The sequence below is a fragment of the Balaenoptera ricei genome, chromosome 17 (genome assembly GCF_028023285.1).
Source record: "Balaenoptera ricei isolate mBalRic1 chromosome 17, mBalRic1.hap2, whole genome shotgun sequence".
NCBI lineage: Eukaryota > Metazoa > Chordata > Mammalia > Artiodactyla > Balaenopteridae > Balaenoptera > Balaenoptera ricei.
This window is the reverse complement of record NC_082655.1, coordinates 14,270,689-14,290,013: the sequence shown is the minus strand read 5'-3', so window position 1 is coordinate 14,290,013 and position 19,325 is coordinate 14,270,689. Positions and strand designations below refer to the sequence as shown.

Below are 19,325 nucleotides of genomic sequence, written 5' to 3'. Positions count from 1 at the left end.
TGTTTTTGCAGGAAAAACCTTAGCACTGGACACTCTTGAGCACCTCCAGTATATACATATTCCACTGGGAGTCAGCTCAGCCCTACATGGACAACAAATCGCATCCATATAATAAGTGCCACCAAAGCAAGGGGCCGGGGGGGACAGACGCAAATCTCAGATGGCATTTTAACTCCCCAAAGCCTAAAAGGGTCCCTGCATTTTCACTGCCCTTGAGCCTAGAAGTCAAAGGGAGAGGATGTCTTGTGGTATCTGTGAGTGATGGCATGAAGTCCAGAACAAAGTTTGGAAGAACTGTGTGGAGATGCAAGAAAAATAACCTTGTGACAATTGGTATAAAAGGGGAAACTACTGACCTAACACTGACTGTAGAATTCCTAAATTTATACCTCGTTTACAGTTCTAGCTTGCAGCTGCTAAGCAGGAAGGTGGTCTTCCCCTTTCTCTCAGTTCACCCACCTCCTCTGATTTTTCTTACAGTGAAAGTGAATAATTACAATTCCTGGGAAGGTGAAATAATAGTCTAATGAAATGTGTGGATTTGTACAACCAGAGAGAGGGGAAGAATACACAGCATCATCTTGACCAAATATAATTTTATGACATGCTTCTCAAACTACCTGTGGAAAATGGATAGTTTTCTTTTTGAAACTTCTAACCCATCAAGCTTGATTCTTTTGTAAAATATAATAAAAATGAATTACTAGAAAAATTATAAAAAGGCACAAAATGAAACTCTAAACTTTGTCATTGTTGTTACTACATTCAAAAGTCATGAAGTTTTTCTGTCAGACTGTTATAAAAGTTTCTAAAGATTTACTCTCAATTTCTGTGCTCATCTTGTCATAGATAGATAAGAAAATATTCACAGACTTGCTTTGGGTCGTGGACAGCCTTGGAGTATCACTTTTACAAAGTTAAACAATCTGAGGGAATACTGTGATTAACCTTATTTTTAAAGCCACATTTATTGAAATGTCTCTCTATAGCTCTAAATCTGTTATCTACCATCTATCATCTATCTTTACCTTTCATATTATTGCTCTAGTTTCAAACTGTACGTTTGAGTTGAGTTGTGTTGTGTTGTGTTGTATTCTATTCTATTCTATTCTATTCTATTCTATCCTGCCCTAACCTATCCTATCCTATTCTATTCTATTCTATTCGTTTAACTTGTGTTTACAAGAGCATCTCTCACTAGTGGATCCCAAAACAATTGTTGGAAATCTGGGAAGAATGTGTGTATGTGTGTGATCTTGATTATGCCTCTAACAATGAACTGTAACATGTTAAGAACTCTTAAGAACTCGTGGGGAGTAGTCACTCGGTTTTGACTGATATGTTCATTTTATATTGCCTAATTGCAAATTTTTAAGTAAATGAAAAAAAGTCACATTAAAAAGTGAATCCGTTTATACTTTAGTCTTGGTCTCCTTTATTTATAGAGATAAATATTATAAAGATATTAATCTTTGGGGGTCATGTCTAAATTCTTTTGGATAGTCTTTGGTTATACCTTTAGGTTTTCACAATGATATGCCTAGTTGACCAATCAGTTTTCTTTAGGTACTTTACTGCTTCCTTTTTTTTAATCACAGTGTTTATTTTTTTAAATGATTTTTCATTTAGTTTTATTCTTAAATCATTTGTTATTTTATTTTTTAAAGGTGAGGGACTTTTAGTTAATCTCCTATGTATTATACCTGTTTTCTGTGTCCTACTAGGCCAAAATGAGCATATCTGGGACCTTATGCTCATTGTGATTTTATCCTAGATTTGTGTTGACTTTCTAAACCTTGGACTTCTGCTGGACCTGTGTAAGATCATGTCCTTGCATTTGTAGGGGAGGAGAAAAAAAAAATCTTTTTCCCCTTCTAGGTTTTCTGCTAGGGCTCTCTAACAAAAGACAGATTAACAAGAGAAAAACAGAAGTTCATTAACATGTATATCTCATATATACAGTGGAGAGACTCAAGGGGTGGTTAGAACTTAAGCTTAGCAAGGGAACAGTACATTTTTAGAGAAGTGACAAGATAAAGGAAAAGGACTTTGGGTATCTAGGGGCAGCAAATTGTGTGAAAGCAAATATAAGGAAAACTGATAATGGATAAAGACTAGTTAGTAAAGTTTGTTATGTAGATTTCTCTAGTGCTACCACCAGCCTAATAAGGAACTAAAGTTTCTCTGATGATTAACTTTTGTCCTTCCTGGTGGGGGTGGGGGGAAGGAAGACACCTTCGTAAATTTTTGTCTTGCTTTTAGGCAAATAGGGGGAGGACAGAGAGCGTTTTTGTGTCTGCTCCTCAAATGCCTTCTGTTCGAAATAATACTTATGCCAAAGTGGCATATTTTGGGGTGGCGAAATTTGGCTACCCTTTACACTTAAGGTTGTAAACTTGAAAATTAGAGGAAGGCTTTGCTCTTTTAGTGTTGCTCCTAAGAAATATCAACGATATCTTAATATTAATGTACATATGAGATTTAATATCTGGGATTTTTAAAGTAGAGTGCAATGAAAATCACATCTCCAGTTACATACAAATAAATACAGGTCACAGAACAAAAACAAGAGTTAAAGAGTCAAGAGAAAGTGGAGAGGAAAATGTATATATAATTCCATTCTGAAACTAGACCTGGATTTAAGAAAAAAATTAAATTACTTTTGTGTATAGCATAGTAATTAAGAGCATGCCATTTGCAGTGACATGGATGGACCTAGAGATTGTCATACTGAGTGAAGTCAGTCAGACAGAGAAAGACAAATATCCTATGATATCGCTTATATGTGGAATCTAAAAGAATGGTTCAAATGAACTTATTTACAAAACAGAAATAAAGTCACAGATGTAGAAAACAAACTTATGGTTACCAAAGGGTAAAGGGGGGGAATTAAATTGGGAGATTGGGATTGACATATACACACTACTATATATAAAATAGATAACTAATAAGAGCCTACTGTATAGCACAGGGAACTCCACTTAACACTCTGTAATGACCTATATGGAAAAAGAATCTAAAAAAGAGTGAATATATGTATATGCATAACTGATTCACTTTGCTGTACAGCAGAAACTAACACAACATTGTAAATCAACTATACTCCGATAAAAATTAATTAAAAAAAAAAAAGAGCATGGATTCTGGAGCCTGACTACCTAAGTTCAGATCCATCTGACATCATTAACATAATCATGATTGGAGTCCAGTAACCTCCTTAAGTGTGAAATAAGTGGAGATAAAAATAAAACCTTCTTTATGGTGTTGTGAGGACTAAATGAGTTAATGCATTTAAAGCGTATAGAATAGTGGCCTGGGAACTATGGCTTTGAAGACGAATATGACATAATTTCTGCTCTTTGAGAGCTACCTGTTACTCTTATAAACAAAGTATAAAACAGTGCAAGTTAAATGCTCTAAGATGGACAAATGAGAGTGTAGATAGATGGGAATAAGCAGCGTGAGCATCAAGGGTTTTATTCAATAAATGAAGAAACTGAGGCTTAAAGAGTGTGTGATTTTCTTTTGATCTCTTAAGTAGCAAGACCAGCGCTGATAATGCAACTTAGCTGGCCATCTCCAAGTAAAGAACCAGGACTCTCTCCTCTGTGCAGTGTAGTCTCAGCTTCTCTACTTACTGGCTGTATGATCTTTGGGAATTTACTCAGCCTCTCTGAGTTTTAATTTCTGTGTCTATAAAACAGAGATAATTGTAGAACCTATCTCTGGGAATTGTGATGAGTATTTGAATGAGATGATGTATATAAAGTGCTTTACAGAGTGTCTGGCTCATAGCAAGCATTCAATATATCTTAACCTTTATTAACAGTCATATAAATATTTTATTTCATCCCAGTATTGCTTGTGGAGAGTAGACTACATACTTGGAGTCAGATAGTCAAGATTAGTTCTATTACTGTATTCCATTTTTTCTTCTGAATAGAGTACATAAGACAGAAGCGGGCTTCCCTGGTGGCGCAGTGGTTGAGAATCCGCCTGCCAATGCAGGGGACACGGGTTCGAGGCCTGGTCTGGGAAGATCCCACCTGCTGCGGAGCAACTGGGCCCGTGAGCCACAACTCCTGAGCCTGCGCGCCTGGAGCCTGTGCTCCGCAACAAGAGAGGCCGCGATAGTGAGAGGCCCGTGCACCGTGATGAAGAGTGGCCCCCGCTTGCCACAACTAGAGAAAGCCCTCGCACAGAAACGAAGACCCAACACAGCCATAAATAAATAAATAAATAAATAATTAAAAAAAAAAAAACAAAACACCAACAACAACCAAAAAAAAAAAAAAACTAAGTGGCCCACATCAGGGCAGTTTTAAAAAAAAAAAAGACAGAAGCAATCAGAAGTAATAAATACGTAGAGATAAATACTACAATTACAAGGCAAAGCCTTTCAGAAGAAGTAATTAATTGTGAAATGAACTGACTTGAGTATTCCCCCTTTCCCTTTAAGCTTCCATGAGAGGCTATGATATGTTTCAAAGTACTTCAACATGTGAGCTTCAGAGAAAAGGAGAAGAAAAAAACCATCTCTGGACAACTCAGTCTGTATAAAGTTTTTAGTGCAATTCCTGGCACCAAAAAGGTGTTCTATATAAGCTGAATGGCCTCTTTATGTGATGATTGGAAACATTTTCTATGCTCTCTCCACAAATACCCACTATCCTCAAACAAAGCATGTTTGTAAATTTTAAGGTCTGAGCAGTGCCCAAAAGGGAAATTTTCTCTGTGTAGCGGCATTTACGGCCTTTATCGGCAAGAAATTTGTAATCAAATATCTAAAAATATATACTTTTAAGGGTTTGAACTGGTTTCAAAATGTGAAAAGTTAAATTTCTCAAAGCTATCTTTTTGTGTTGTTTGAAAGATGACTGGGGACTCGGAAACCAAATAAATTAGGGAACTCTGGGAAGCAAGACTTCCAGTGAAATAATCATGATCCAGTCCTACAGTGCAAATGTGCTGTTCTGTAAGCTGTTCAGTGGCTGATCCAACATGCATTCACCAAGTCCTGGGGAGGCAGAGTGGTCTGTGCTAGGCACTGGAGGTAGTCAGTGAACCTTTCAGGTTTCCACTGGAAAGACAAGATGTGCACTCACAAGTCAACCAAATGATGTTTTCCAAAGACAATACCAAAGAAATCCCATAATGAGGAATCACAAGGCAGACTGTGATTCAGGCCAGATGAAAGGCATAGCGGTAAATTCTGTGAGTTATGGGAAGAAGAAAGTTCTGAGGTCTGTAAGCATCCAGAAGGCTTTATGGAAGAGGTGAGATCTTGGGCTAAAACTCAGCGGAAGTACAGCATCAGGAGAGGTGAGACAGAGGTGACTTACCAGGGGAATAAGCAGAGGTTGCTGCTGTATAATGGGAGCAGGCAGGGCTATGCTTGGCACTCAGGAAACCTACTGGGGCATCTCTTAGTACTTCCATGGTATGGCTCGATGAAATATGGTAACCAGGGACCCAGACTCCTCAGATGAAGACAAGTCAGGTGCCCTGGTGGGAGCACGAACCACAGCTTAAGGGGAGCTCTAAAAGAGTGATAGAGAAGGAAGATGAGGGGAATCACTCATGGTCTCAGGACCAAATGCAGCAGCAGATTAGCTTATTCCAACTTCCTTCTCATAAATTTTCTCCCAGAAATTGTGACCATCCAGAAAATGGAAAAATCTGTAAATGAGAGATGAAGTGAAGTTAAAGTGCCCCACCCAGAGCACTTCAGATCCCTTCACCAGCTCTGTGCATCCATCCTCTAGCCTCTTCATGCTTGCTATAGAGGACTGGGCCCAGGCACTGGGGCCCCTTTCCTTTATAGAGAGCCAGGAGTGCCTTCCAGTCCCCTCAGGGAAGCTTGATGCCAATGCTTGGTTGACTATGGGAATACAATAGCCCCATCTCCTTTGTCTTAAGACAATACCTCCAGAGTGTAATTTATGTTCCGGAGTTCTGCAGGATCTGGCTGCAGCTTGGGGCTTCATGGAAGTCATACCCTTGTTTGGCTCCTTTCTCTTCCCTCCTCTGCTTCTTTTTCTCCCTTCCTAGTTTCTTATAGGAGCACTTCCTTAATACCTCCCTTGCATTAGGACCCTTGCCTCAGGGACTGCTTTTAAGAGAATTGGGCCTAAAACTAAAGGGCACTTAAGGTGGGTGGAATCAAGGCTTAAAGGAGAGAATAAGCATATTTAAGTTGCTTGAGGTAACTAGTTTCATTTAGGTACAAAAGGAGTGAATGAAAATTCTGGAGAAGAGTTTAGAAATCCGGTTATTGGATGGCACTTTGCAGAAATTTCATGAAGCTAAGGAATTCCTAATTCTTTTTGCCTGTGTATCAGCTGAGAGAGCCTATTTTACCTAGGCGCAACTGCCTAGGTTCAGCTGAAATATAATGGGGTCTGCATTCTATGAATGCATCTTGCAGTTTAGGACTTGACTGTTCAAAGTGTGGGTGAGAGACACTACCCATGTTTCTCACCCATGTCTCCTGAGGACTCAATCGTTCAGGAAACTGCTTCATGCTATAAGGGCTCCCTCTGGCAAGGTAACATGCTTGACCTGATGTCAGGTGGGCAGTAGATGCCAGGGAATTAATATCCTCGGACTAGTTCTCAACTAATGGGAGATAGTGCATTAAATATCCCAGATTTCTCACTGCTCAAGTGAGTCAGCTGTGAGGCGTGTCCTACACCATCTCCTGGAGGTTGAGACCTAGTCTCCCACAATAGCATTCTCTTTTGGCTTTTTTTTTTTATTGCCTGTCCCCATTCTCCAATTCCCTACTGATGTTTCCTGGGATCTCATTCCAAATCTACTTGCCAACAATCCTTGTGTCAAGATCTGCTTCTGGGGAACCCGAATTAAGACATAGTTTCAACCTCTGGACTTTCATATTAATGTCCTCTCCTGAGAGGCAGTGCCTTTAAAAGGCAATTTACCTGTGGCTCTGCTTTGCAGGTTCGGAGCACACCGTTTCGGAAAATGTTTCAGACTCTGTAACTCATGTTTAGGAATATGGCTGATAAGGACAAAGCTTTATTTTTTTCACTTTGACTATGGTCTGAATAATCATGAGTGGCATTGCAAGCAAAATGCATTTAGGGAGAATAAAATCAAGACTCATATTAAAGAAATCACAATCATCCCCAAAGTGGGAAGCTATTCTGCAAATCACTGATTCAGCAAGTATTTATCAAATCTTTTTTATGTACAAGGCATGGTGCAGAGCCAAGATAGTTGTAAATGCAGATTTGATCTTCGGGAATGCATCCCATAGTCATGAAAGCCATGGGGACTTTTATGTTGGTTAAGTAAAGAGGAATGGAACTGATTTTAGTATGCAGCTTGCTCAGATTCTGTCTCAGGAATCAGGTTCTAAGGAGGAATTCCTTCCTGGTTTTGAGTAAAGAAAGGCAATCCTGAAATAAGTGCATATCCAGACCCCCAAGGTGTCTGGTTAGTGGGTGGTAACCTTCTTTAGGAGGCAGGAGATGAGACACATTTGTTTAAAAAGAAATCACTCTATTTCATGTTCTACCTCGTAATCTATAGCTTTTTCTAACTGCTTTACGTGAGCTTGTTTTGTTTCCACAACACAGTTGTGAGATGTGTTGTGTAATCCCAGCATGTTGTATAATTTTAAAGACACTTGATGAGTTCACCCACTTAATTAATTTCGCATGTTCAATGAGTGTTCATCGCGTGCCTTTTGCGACCTGATGCCCAGTCACTACTGCAACCACTTAGCTCCCCTTGACACGAAACAACAATAAAGAACACACAATTCCAACGTGCAGGGAGGTTCTGGCTTAGTTGCAGAGACAGGCAAAGAAAGAGAAATTTTCCAAATGGTGTGGTAAGTAGTATGAAAGAAGAGAGTATGGAATAGAGGAATTTCAGCCCATTCAGGCTTGAGAAGACTGAGAGAGGAAGTGGCGCCAGGGCTGGTTCCCGGAGTGGATGTCATCTAAACTTCATGTATACAGGCATACCTCGTTTCATTGCACTCCTCTTTATTGCACTTTGCAGATATTGCTTTTTTTACAAATTGAAGGTTTGTCGCTACCCTTCATGGAGCAAGCCTATCAGCACCATTTTCCCAACAGCATTTACTTACTTCATATCTCTGTGTCACACTTTTAGTAATTATCACAATATTTTAAGTGTTTTCATTATTATAATATTTGTTATGGTGACCTGTGATCAGTTATCTTTGATGTTACTATTGCAAAAAAACTGACTCACTGAAGGCTCAGATGATGGTTAGCATTTTTAGTAATAAAGTATTTTTTAATTAAAATATGTACTTTTTAAAAGGCAATGCTATTATGCACTTAATAGACTGCAATATAGTGTAAACATACATTTTATATGCACTGGGGAACCAAAAAACCATGTGACTTGTTTTATTGTGGTGGTCTAGAACTGAACTCATGACATCTTCGAGGTATGTCTGTACATATATTAGGGACTTAGCTAGGTGGAGAGAGGGCATTGGAGGCAGAAGAAAAAACAGAAGCAAGCATCTAGACGTGGAGAAGAGCATAGGATGTGGGGGAATTGGGAGTGGTTCAATATCCCTGAAATGCAGAGTCCGCTAAGGACTGATGAGAGAAAGGAGGTGAGCCAGAACGTGAAGGCCTTGAATGTTATGCTATGTAGTATAGACTATGTTTGAAGGGTAATAGCGAGAGATTGAAAATTTTTGAATATATCAGTTACAAAATCAGATTTTCACTTTACTTCACTCTGACTGCTCTATGGAAACTGAATTGTGAGAAAAAAGACAAGAAGGAAGGACCCATTTAGGAGGGTAGTGCAGTAGCCTTGAAGGGATAAGGTGATATAGTGACTGGCCAGCAGCAGTGAAAATGGAGAGATGTGGATGTAGGTGTTAAGGGGGGGAGAGAGGCTACATGTAAGGAGGTGGTGGGGACATGAAAATAAGTGCATTCCATGCAGTAGAGCCAGCTGGGCTGAAGAAGGAGACATGACTTAGCCTAGCTTCAGGAGTGACTAGAAAGCTTATTGCTTTTTTTTTTTTTTTTTTTTTTTATTTATTTATTTATTTTTGGCTGAGTTGGGTCTTTGTTGCTGAGCATGGGCTTTCTCTAGTTGCAGCGAGCTGGGGCTACTCTTCGATGTGGTGCGCGGGCTTCTCATTCCGGTGGCTTCTCTTGTTGTGGAGCATGGGCTCTAGGCACAGGGGCTTCAGTAGTTGTGGCTCGTGGGCTCTAGAGCACCGGCTCAGTAGTTGCGGCACACATGCTTAGTTGTTCCGCGGCATATGGGATCTTCCCGGACCAGGGCTCGAACCCGTGTCCCCTGCATTGGCAGGCGGATTCTTAACCACTGTGCCACCAGGGAAGCCCCAAGCTTATTGCTTTTGTTGTTACCTCTGCTTGAAACTTTCCCTCGAGATCTTTGTTACCATGTGACAAAACCCAACAAACTTCCCCTTTTGTCTGAATCTGCTGACCAGGCAAAACACAGACACCTCAGCTTCCAGTTCTTTGTCTCATGGTTAACTAGCTGAGATTAAAACTCTGCGCACAAAGCTAGCTAAACCAGAATAAAAGAAAAACAAATAACCAACGTTTCCTATTTATATGGCTAACGGACTGTCGGGGCTGGCACTCTAACCACAGTGTAAACCACATCTCTGGCAACTTGTTTATTCCTTTCCATAAAAGCTGAGACAGCTGAAGATCTTCAGGTGCGGTGACCTCCCTATCTCAATAGTCTCAATCATATTAGTCTCCCAGCTTGTCTGGTTTTTGTCTTTGACAGTTTGGTGCCATGACTCAGGACTGGACCTTGCCTTCAGATTCTCATCTGTTCCAGCCAGGTAATAAGGCCACTTGGAGTTTTTTGTGCTTCATTCATGACTGGCAACCCAGGGATCTAAAGATGAGTCCTGATCCTGGTCCTATGCTCCAGATTCTTACCTGTTGCTAGCATGGTAAGGATTTGATTTTGATTCTTTTTGAGTATTTAGTTGATTCTTGTGCTAGATTTTTAATTTTTTTTTTTTTTTTGGTTTTAGTCTGACAATTTGGTAATCCTTGTAAATGCATTAAATGGTTTATGGATATCTTGTTTCTGATATGTGAAAGATGACAGAAAATGGAGTTTGTTACCCCTTTCTGTTTATCTATTTTCCCTATTTTGAACTCAAATCAATTAAGAATGTGTACCCACTGGGAAGCAAGAGCTCTTTTTATAATAAAAAGTGAGTTTTGTTATTTCTGGGTTTATGCCTGAACTACAGGCTAAACTTTTAGAATCAAAGCTATAAGTTCTCTATGTCTATGTCTGTATGTTTATGTGTCTGTGGGTATGTAATATTTCCCTATCTCCAGATGGTATTACTAAAATAGATTATAAAAGTTTTAAAAGAGCTCTATTTTGATTGACTTAGAGCTAAATAAGGCCTTATACAAATGAAATGTTCCTAAAATGCCCAGATATTGAAAAAATTAAACTTCTGATACTTTTTATGTACTAAAAATATATTCTAATAAGCACTAACTCAAAAGTTATAAGAATTCAAGTCCACATAAATTGGGTAAATTTTGGCAAATGGGTCTAATTTAATATTGTTGGTTTCATAAAACAGCTATATCTTCTGAGTTATCAGCAATAAATATAATACAACATACATTTTTATTCTACTTGGGCATGCTCTTCCTCAACTTACAAAGATTTGCTGACTTAATAAGCTATCATTTCAGTTACTATATTTTTAAGATTATAAAAAATGTAAATTTGTATTTAGTCAAATTAAATCATTATTCTAACAAATTTTATTTCAAAAGTAATTATGTTTTACAGTATGTCAGCTTGAAAATAGTTTCCAAAATCTTTTGGTAACTTAAAACCTTTGACTGGTATTAAGTTGAGTTAATTAATAAATATTCATTAAATACCTAGATCATATCTAAGTAAGATATTTAGAATACTGAAACATTAATTACTAAATGTACTTTCATTTTACATACATTTTGCCTCATTTTTATACAACACAGAAAGGCTATATATTTGGGTCTGTTAATAAACATGTTCATTTTTGCCACATTGAGAAGTTGTAATAAAAGGAATGTTTATGGCTATAAAAAGTTATGAGATGCATATTTATAAGCTCTGCTGGTCTGCAAGAAACTACTGGCATGTGAAAGATAGTTTGCAGTTATCTACTGACAGATTCCCTCCTTGACCAAACTTTAGTCATGCTCCTGGAGCCTTCTTGTAGTCTAGGCCATGGCCTTGGCCTGCTGAGCTCAGTTTATTGGAAATCCCCCCACCTCTGATACCTGATCATCCTTGCTATCTGATCAAGTCCCTTAACCCCTGCCCTGGATATGTAAGTCCTAGGCCTGTTTTTAGGAAGAATCTTATTAAGCAAGCTTAGCAAGAATCCCCCTACCCTTGACATCTAATCAAGTTCCTCTTTGTAAGTTTTCATCCACTGACCCCCCTCACTCTGCTACTTGGCTATAAATCTCCAGCTGTCTTTGCTGAATTGGGAGTTGAGCTCAGTTCTATACTGAAGTCTCTCTCCCCTACTGCAGTAGTTCAAATAAGATTTGTCTTGCCATTTTAACACGTGTCTACTGAATAACTTTTCTTTTATACCACCTTCTAGTTTTCTCTATGCAATAGAATTTACTGCAGTTAAAAATTATAATCAATATGTGAATGTGACTCTAATAGGAGTGGTAGTGTCACAGAGGAAAAATTTTGCATGCAAAGTGTGCAGGATGTATTTTGTTAAGGAAGAAGAGAGTAGTTTTGCTCTAAATTAAAATGACTTGCTGTTCCAGAATGAGAAAGAGAAAAGTGGATGACAAAACCTGTCTGGATAGAGAAAGCTGCAGATGGTTCACGAAAAGGGAATTTTATTTCTTGTAGTCACAGTTGGCTAAGGTTTAATGAGTTTATTTACAAGATTCTTAATAAACGCATTAGTATCAAATATATTGTTTAAAACTCTAATTTGATTTTCTCTATTAAGATGACAAGTTTTTTCTTGTACTATTGGTCTTCTCTTAATAAGTGCTTATAAAAGATTTTTTCTTTACCTTCTGAGTAATCTGCCTAGAATACAACTTTTCAGGGTCTTACCAGAATAACTCCTTATGCATTGTGTTGATTTTTTAATATCCTTGATTATTTAAGAGAACAAAGTCTTTTCACTCGAAAGAACTGAAGTGCTCTACATTTACTTTACTTTTGAAATTTTTTTGTCATTTTGGTTAAATAGAATTCTTTCTCAGTAATCCATGTTCTTATTTAATCAAATATTTAAACTTTTGGATTACTTTTTATATTTTACCTTCCAAAAACCAAATCCTAGATGGTATCTTTTGCATTGTCAAGGAAAAAAATGTAAGTATGGACTTGAGTAAGAAAAGACATGATTAAGCAAGACTATTGTAATAGGGAGATGCTTAAAGCCTAAGAAGTCAGAAAAGTTTCAGGCAAAGGGTAGGCAAGCAAAGCTTTTATAGTTAGAGACACTGGGACAGGGGCTTACAGAAAGTAGAAGGGGATGCATTGTGAAAAACTGGTATGTGGGAATGGCCTTGAAACGTATGAAGTGCTGCAAATATTGTACTAATAGAAAAGCTGGGGCAGGAAAGGCGGTTTGTGGTTAGGCTCGGGGGGTTGGGATTCTGGGTCTGACATGGAGCAAACAACTTAAAGTATAGGAAATTCACATAGAGCTGAGAGCCTAGTGGTCCTCAGCTAAGCAGCCTAAAGTTGTGTTAAGCACAGAGCTTGTTCAGCCTTGTCAGTGCCTCTTCTTGTTCAAGGCAGTCTCAGAAAGAGACTTTCTCTGAACAACACAGGGGTAGGGGATATCTCAAACAAGGAATGGCTGAGTGAAATAGTCCTTAGGGTCAGCTTTTTCTCAGTGATGTCCCTAGAGGACTAGTTGAACCATCTGTTTTGTGTGCTGGCAAAGGTCAGCTGTTACAACATTCCTCAGATCAGACATCTTAAAAGTGGGATGCCTAAAGTGAAAAAGAGAAATGTTAATATGAATAGTTGTATTAAAGTAAGGAGACAGAAGTTAAATTCTAAGGGTAGCTAGTCCAGTGAATTTCAAGAGGTCAGTAGATGAAAACATTTGATTGTGCAGCAATGCTTTTAGAGTTTTATTATGCTCCTAATTATCTTGTCCAGAGTCTGGGTTACCTCTCTTATGAGGGTGTGCACGATCTGAACATTTCACCAGACTTCCTTAGTGACCCAGACAGCAGCTTGTCAAGGGAGAAATCGGGCCATGCATGGTCTGCAGCAGTAATGAGTCCTTCTGATCTTTTAACAAGTCTTCAGGCTTCAGCTTGCAGTGACTCTTCAGATCCTAGGGACAAAGACCAGCTACAAGGCAACCTGAGAGTCCAAATAAGCATTTGGCAGTCAGGTTTTAGCTCTCAGTGACTCCAAGACGAGGAGGAAGGAGAAAAATTTAAAAGCTTGGTGTGGAGGCTAAGGTTAGTTTGCAGCCAGATATTGAAGGAAAGTGGAAGAATTGAAAATTTGGTAAGGGTTGACAATCTGTGCCAAGTAACAGATCCAAATCCACTTTACAAGTAGGCATCACAACTGGTTTATCCACAATGGGAAAGCAAGCCAATTAAGTCTCTACCAGACAAGACAGAGTTTGCATATCCATGAGTTACCTGCAGTTTACAAAGTGATACAAAATAACTCAAAGACAATGAATAGCATCAGAATGTGATAACTCAGAATGTGCATAGTATCCCATTGAAATACAGAATTTCTCTCTACTGTCCCTCTTTCCCTTCTGATCAAAGACAATCTCTAAGGAAAGATTAATCTTCATCACAAAATAAAGCCATTCTCATTAGATGTGGCCTGGTTATTTATTTACAGAGGTGCAGCAAGAATGACAATTTACCACATGAGTCTTATATTTGCTTTGCTGGAAGTTTTCTTAAAGAATCTCTGATTGGACTCTTCTAAGCCTCTTGAGGATAGGAAGCCAAGCCACGAATTCACCATCATTTTTCACCTGCAGTACCTAGTGATTTGGTGGGAATTCCTCTCTTCCTTGAGGTCCCCAAAATATCTTAAGATTCCTAGGCCTGCCAAGAGGAAGTGACCTTCCTTGCTCACCTATGAGGCTGGCAACCCTATAAAGCCAGTAACCAGGACAGTTTTCCCAAGAGGGACTTAGTAAGCATTGGCCCCATGAAGTTAACCTTAGTTCCTCAAAAGTGTCTGATCATAACTGATTAAATGAGCAACAGTCTCAAATATGACATTATAGGTAAAGCCTAGTTGCATAAACAACATAATTTCCAATCACGTCCTATGAACAAGGTGGTCAGATTCTTGTTGAATGTATGCAAATAACCATATGGGCATGAAAATAAGAATACTTAATAAGAGTTTCCAAATTTTGGAAAGAGCATATTTATAAGAGCACAGTCTACTAAATAGTTATGAGTGATAGACAGCTTAAGAGAAAAGAGAAAGGGGTTCCTTATTAGCAGAAAACAGAACATTAAAGCATCAGCACTATTCCAAACAAAGTCCATATTCATCCAGTTCATTCAGTTCATTCAATCCAATTCTTGTTTCACTTTATCTTGGGCTAGTAATCTCATCAATTCCACCAATTCTTGACTAGACATCTGGAACTTCTGACTTAGTGCCCTAGAATGACCTGATAGCTGTTTAAGCAATGCCATCAGTAGCCTGTACCCAAGAGTACCAGGTACAGTTCTTTTCCACCAGGCTCTAAGATAGTCCTTCTTTGCTAAAGATGGAACACTCTGCCCTATAGCTGATTCCAAGTGATTTCATGGAATCATCAGGAGTAAAAAAAAGAAAAACCACAGACACAAAACTGTCTGTAGATGACTAAAGACTAAAAATGGTTATTGTTAACATATTTTTGATAATTTTCAAAAGGGAAAGGTCTGATGAGAATTCATTATAAAAATAATACAATTGATAAGGAAATTTGATTGTTTATATGAGACCTAAAAATCAACTGAAAAGGTTTTAGGCAAAATATACATAAACATAATGATTAATCCTATTTTCAAAGAAGAGTGGAAATCGCATCCCGTTTATGAAAATGGATGAACATAATTTCTACAGGGAAAAAATGTCAGATATAAGAATCCTGAGACATAGTATGCCATGAATATATCAAGCATATGATTAGAAAAAAGCAATAATATATCTAGATTATCAAGCAAAGATATTCACTAAACCTATATAAACTTAGGAAGAACATATCCAATTAGGATAAAAATGTAATTTTGCAAGGCTGATAACTCAGAAGACATAGATGTAATTATTAAGCCAACAACATCAAACTAGTTTCATTTGCCAAAGATTTACTTATATCAGGTAGCTTGAATTTTTAAAACATTTTGATAGGTTTCTATAAAAATACTTTTTCACATTAAACATATAAAAATTTTAATTTCCTTAATTTCTGAAAATTTCAGGAATATTTAAAATTATACAAGCTCTTATTTATCTCTTAGCCAATCAAATCTTAGCAACCAAAAGGTATTCTTTTAAAGAACTTTATAGTTTAATGGGGTAATACTATTTGGAGGTAGAAAAATATTACATGTGCATAATACATACACATATACATACACACATATACATACACACAAATAGAGAACTTATAGCTTTAATTTTTAATTTTAAAATTTTAGCCATTGTTCAGACATAAACACAAAAACACAAAACTCACTGGTTCATATAAAAGAGCTGACTCTCATCCTTACCTCACTTACATTTTTACAAAAATTATATTCCTGGTAGATGGGGCAACTTGAAATAATTTGCTCAATATGAGAGCTAAAGCATCTTCACCAGTATTTGCAAAGGAGACTCTTAAGATGTCCTTTGCCCTGATATGTGACGCTATGGATTCTCTGGACTAAATTTCCAGAAAGGGATGGAGAAGAAACCAAGGGGCCATCTGGTGTCTTCAAAGTCCAACTGAGTGGAGAAAACAGCCAGCCTGTTTCCAGTTAGCTTTTCCAGCCTCAGGCTGTTGCCCTTGATGTCCCTGAGCTCCTCCAGAGCCCCGACAGTGGTTGGAGACTTCAATCTCAAGTGACAACGGGGGGGTTGAGGGGCCTGAATGAGAAAGGAAAGGTCTGGTGGAGGAGGAGTAGAGCTGTTAAAGGAGGAGGAACAAAGGATTCAAGGCAGCTAAGGTGATGGTGAGGGACAGGTCTTAAAGGCACTAAGGAGGAAGATGGCCTTTGAAGAAAGAAATAGCCTCTGAAAAGTTTTTGTGGGAGAGACATAATTGTCTCTTTGTATCAAACAATGAAAGCAATCCATTGTTTGGATGAGATCTTGGAGTCACCATATTCAAGAGCCCCACTCAGAATGAGCCAATATGGGAAGATTCTAAGTCCCCCAAATAGGTCATTGATATTCTAAGGTTCTTTTTTTTTTTTTTTTTTTTAGTAAAATTTTGACATTTTTGAAGAATTTGGGTGGAATTAGTACCATAATGATGGAGTACAAATTCTACAATGAAGAGATCTGTGGGACAATGATTAGACTGACAATCTCCCATGATAATAAAAGGAACACCTTTTGGCGCTAAGGCCTTGGGACTTTAACCCAAGGTGTGATATACTGGGAGAGTCAGGGGCTTAACCCATAGTCAAAAAAGCCAGAAGGAGAAGACAGATAAATAGAAGAAAAAAGACAAAAATAAAGGAAAACCAAAGCCAAGTCTTTATCGTGCTACAACAGACAAATGTTTGGAATGCTGCATTAGGAGTTATGACTCACCACTGTAGATCCTGGTTTCCTCAGCCAGGAAAGGACACAGCATCTGACAAGATGGAATTAGCACTTGGGTGAAGAAAGCAGTGTATGAGGGGTGGTGAACACTCCATCAAAGTCATGGCATCATTACTGTCAAAGAAAAACAATGCAATCTGGATGTTAATATGAAAGATCTCTTTAAGGGGGATATTGCAATAGGAGGAGGGGAGTATTATAACAGGAAGATGCTCAAAGACTAAGCCATAAATGTCTCAGGGAAGGGATGGGAGGCTAAAACTGTTAAATGCAGAGACTACTGGGACAGGTGGCTGTGAAAAGTAGAGGGAAGGATGTTGAAAGCTGCTGGTGGTAGGGTGTTCTTGAAACTTGCCAATCTTTGTCAAATATTGTGCTAACAGGAAAGTCAAGGCAGGAAATGTTGGTTTGTGGTTAGACACATGGGGTGGGGTCTGCACCTGAGCTAGAGCAAACAAGTTGAAGTGCAGGGAATTCACATAGCCTTGAGGGCTCAAGGTTCTAAAGTTGCTTCAAGGTCAAAGTTTGATTAGCCTTGTCAGCAACGAAAATTGTCTTTGAGATGTCCAAAGGGGACCCTGGAAAATCACAAAGATTTGTTCTTTCACCTTGTAAGAAGAGACATGTTAGAAATAATTAGGGTCATTTGATATGTTACTAATGATGAGTTGCATGGGAAATATTGTCAAACCTGAGGAAATGCTTAGACTTCCCTAGGTTAAATTTGTATTGGTAAAATATTATTAACATAAGTATTTAAACAATTGTATTCCATATGGGAAGGTTCTAGAGAATTGTCAATGTTTTTGCTGTCCATGATGTGTTTCTATTTATCAGAGTCCTGATGTTGCTTATTAGACAAAAGCAGTATAATTATACAGTATATAAAAAGCTATCAGGGGGCTTCCCTGATGGCACAGTGGTTGGAAATCTGCCTGCCAATGCAGGGGACACGGGTTCGAGCCCTGGTCTGGGAAGATCCCACATGCCCCGGAGCAACTAGGCCCGTGAGCCACAATTGCTGAGCCTGCGCGTCTGCAGCCTGTGCTCCGCAACAAGAGAGGCCACGATGGTGAGAGGCCCGCGCACCGCGATGAAGAGTGGCCCCCACCTGCCGCAATTGGAGAGGACCCTCGCACAGAAACGAAGACCCAACACAGCCATAAAATAAAAATAAAAAAATAAATAAAGTAATATTAAAAAAAAAAAAAAGCTATCAGTCATTATTGCAGTTATTTTTTAAAACATTAACTTGGTTGCGACTTTACTGTTTTAATTTGAATCTTGTGTATTCCAGGCCAGTAGTTTTCTACTGGGGATCCACATCACTTATCTATGGACATTTAGTAATCTACTAGTGTTTAGAACCTACTCCAGACTTACTGAATCTATTTACTTGATATATTCTTATATGGGACATCTATTGTCTCAGGATTTTTCTATGTTATATCTGAAAATGTTTTCTCTGTAAAGACTGTGTTCATCCATTTTCATAGATTAGATGTAATAATCATGTTTTTAAAAAATAGGCTTAAATCTTTTTATTTAAAGATATTTTGTCTATATTTTTTTGGATTGGCTTTATTTTGTTTTTCATGCCATGTAAATAAGCAGATAGGCTTGTCATTTGCATTATCCTTATAATGAATTCTGTTCAGATCATTCCCTTTTGAAAAATATCAGTAATAAGTAAACAATAGTCATTTTTGGTCTTTTGTCATCCACAGATAGTTTTGTTTGTGTGTGTGTGTTTTTAAACTCCTGATGCTTCCATGAAATCACTTGGAATCAGCTATAGGGCAGTGTTCCATCTTTAGCAAAGAAGGACTATCTTAGAGCCTGGTGGAAAGGGACTATGCCTGGTACTCTTGGGTACAGGCTACTGATGGCATTGCTTAAACAACTATCAGATCATACTAGTGGACTGAGTCAGGAGTTCCAGATGTCTAGTCAAGAATTGGATGCATTCATGAGATTAGGAACCTAAGATCGAATGGAACAAAAATTAATTACATAGGACTGAATGAACTGGATGAATATGAACTTTGATTGGAATTGTGCTAATGCTTTAATGTTCTATTTTTGGGTAACAAGGAACCTCTTTTTCTTTTAAGCTAGCTATCACTCATAACTATTTAGTAGACTGTGCTCTTATAAACAGAAGTGAAACATTTATCTTTTCTACCCTGACTCACCCCTTCCAAAATTTGGAAACTCTTACTGAGTATTCTTATTTTCATGCCAATACGGTTATTTGCATACATTCAGCAAGAATCTGACCACCTTGTTAATAGTACATAATTGGAAATTATGTTGGTTATGCAACTAGGCTTTACCTATAATGTCATATTTGAGAATGATGCTCATTTAATCAGTTATGATCAGACACTTTTGAGGAACTAAGGTTGACTTTACGGGGCCAATGCTTACTAAGTCCCTCTTGGGAAAACTGTCCTGGTTACTGGCTTTATAGGGTTGCCAGCCTCATAGGTGAG

At 38.2% G+C, this 19,325-nt stretch overlaps 1 protein-coding gene across 14 annotated transcripts in view; it reads right to left on the bottom strand.

The window, feature by feature from the left end:
* The window catches only part of LRATD2 (LRAT domain containing 2), a 714,718-nt gene that overhangs the window by 223,897 nt on the left and 471,496 nt on the right, over window positions 1-19,325 (bottom strand). For 13 of the 14 annotated variants that reach the window (XR_009498431.1, XR_009498437.1, XR_009498433.1 and 10 more), the window contains one exon: window positions 16,819-16,944. The gene's annotated coding sequence lies outside the window, so the exon portion shown is untranslated. Of the gene's footprint in view, window positions 1-5,424; window positions 5,541-16,818; window positions 16,945-19,325 lie in introns of those variants that run through there. The other variant, XR_009498444.1, reaches the window with a different exon arrangement.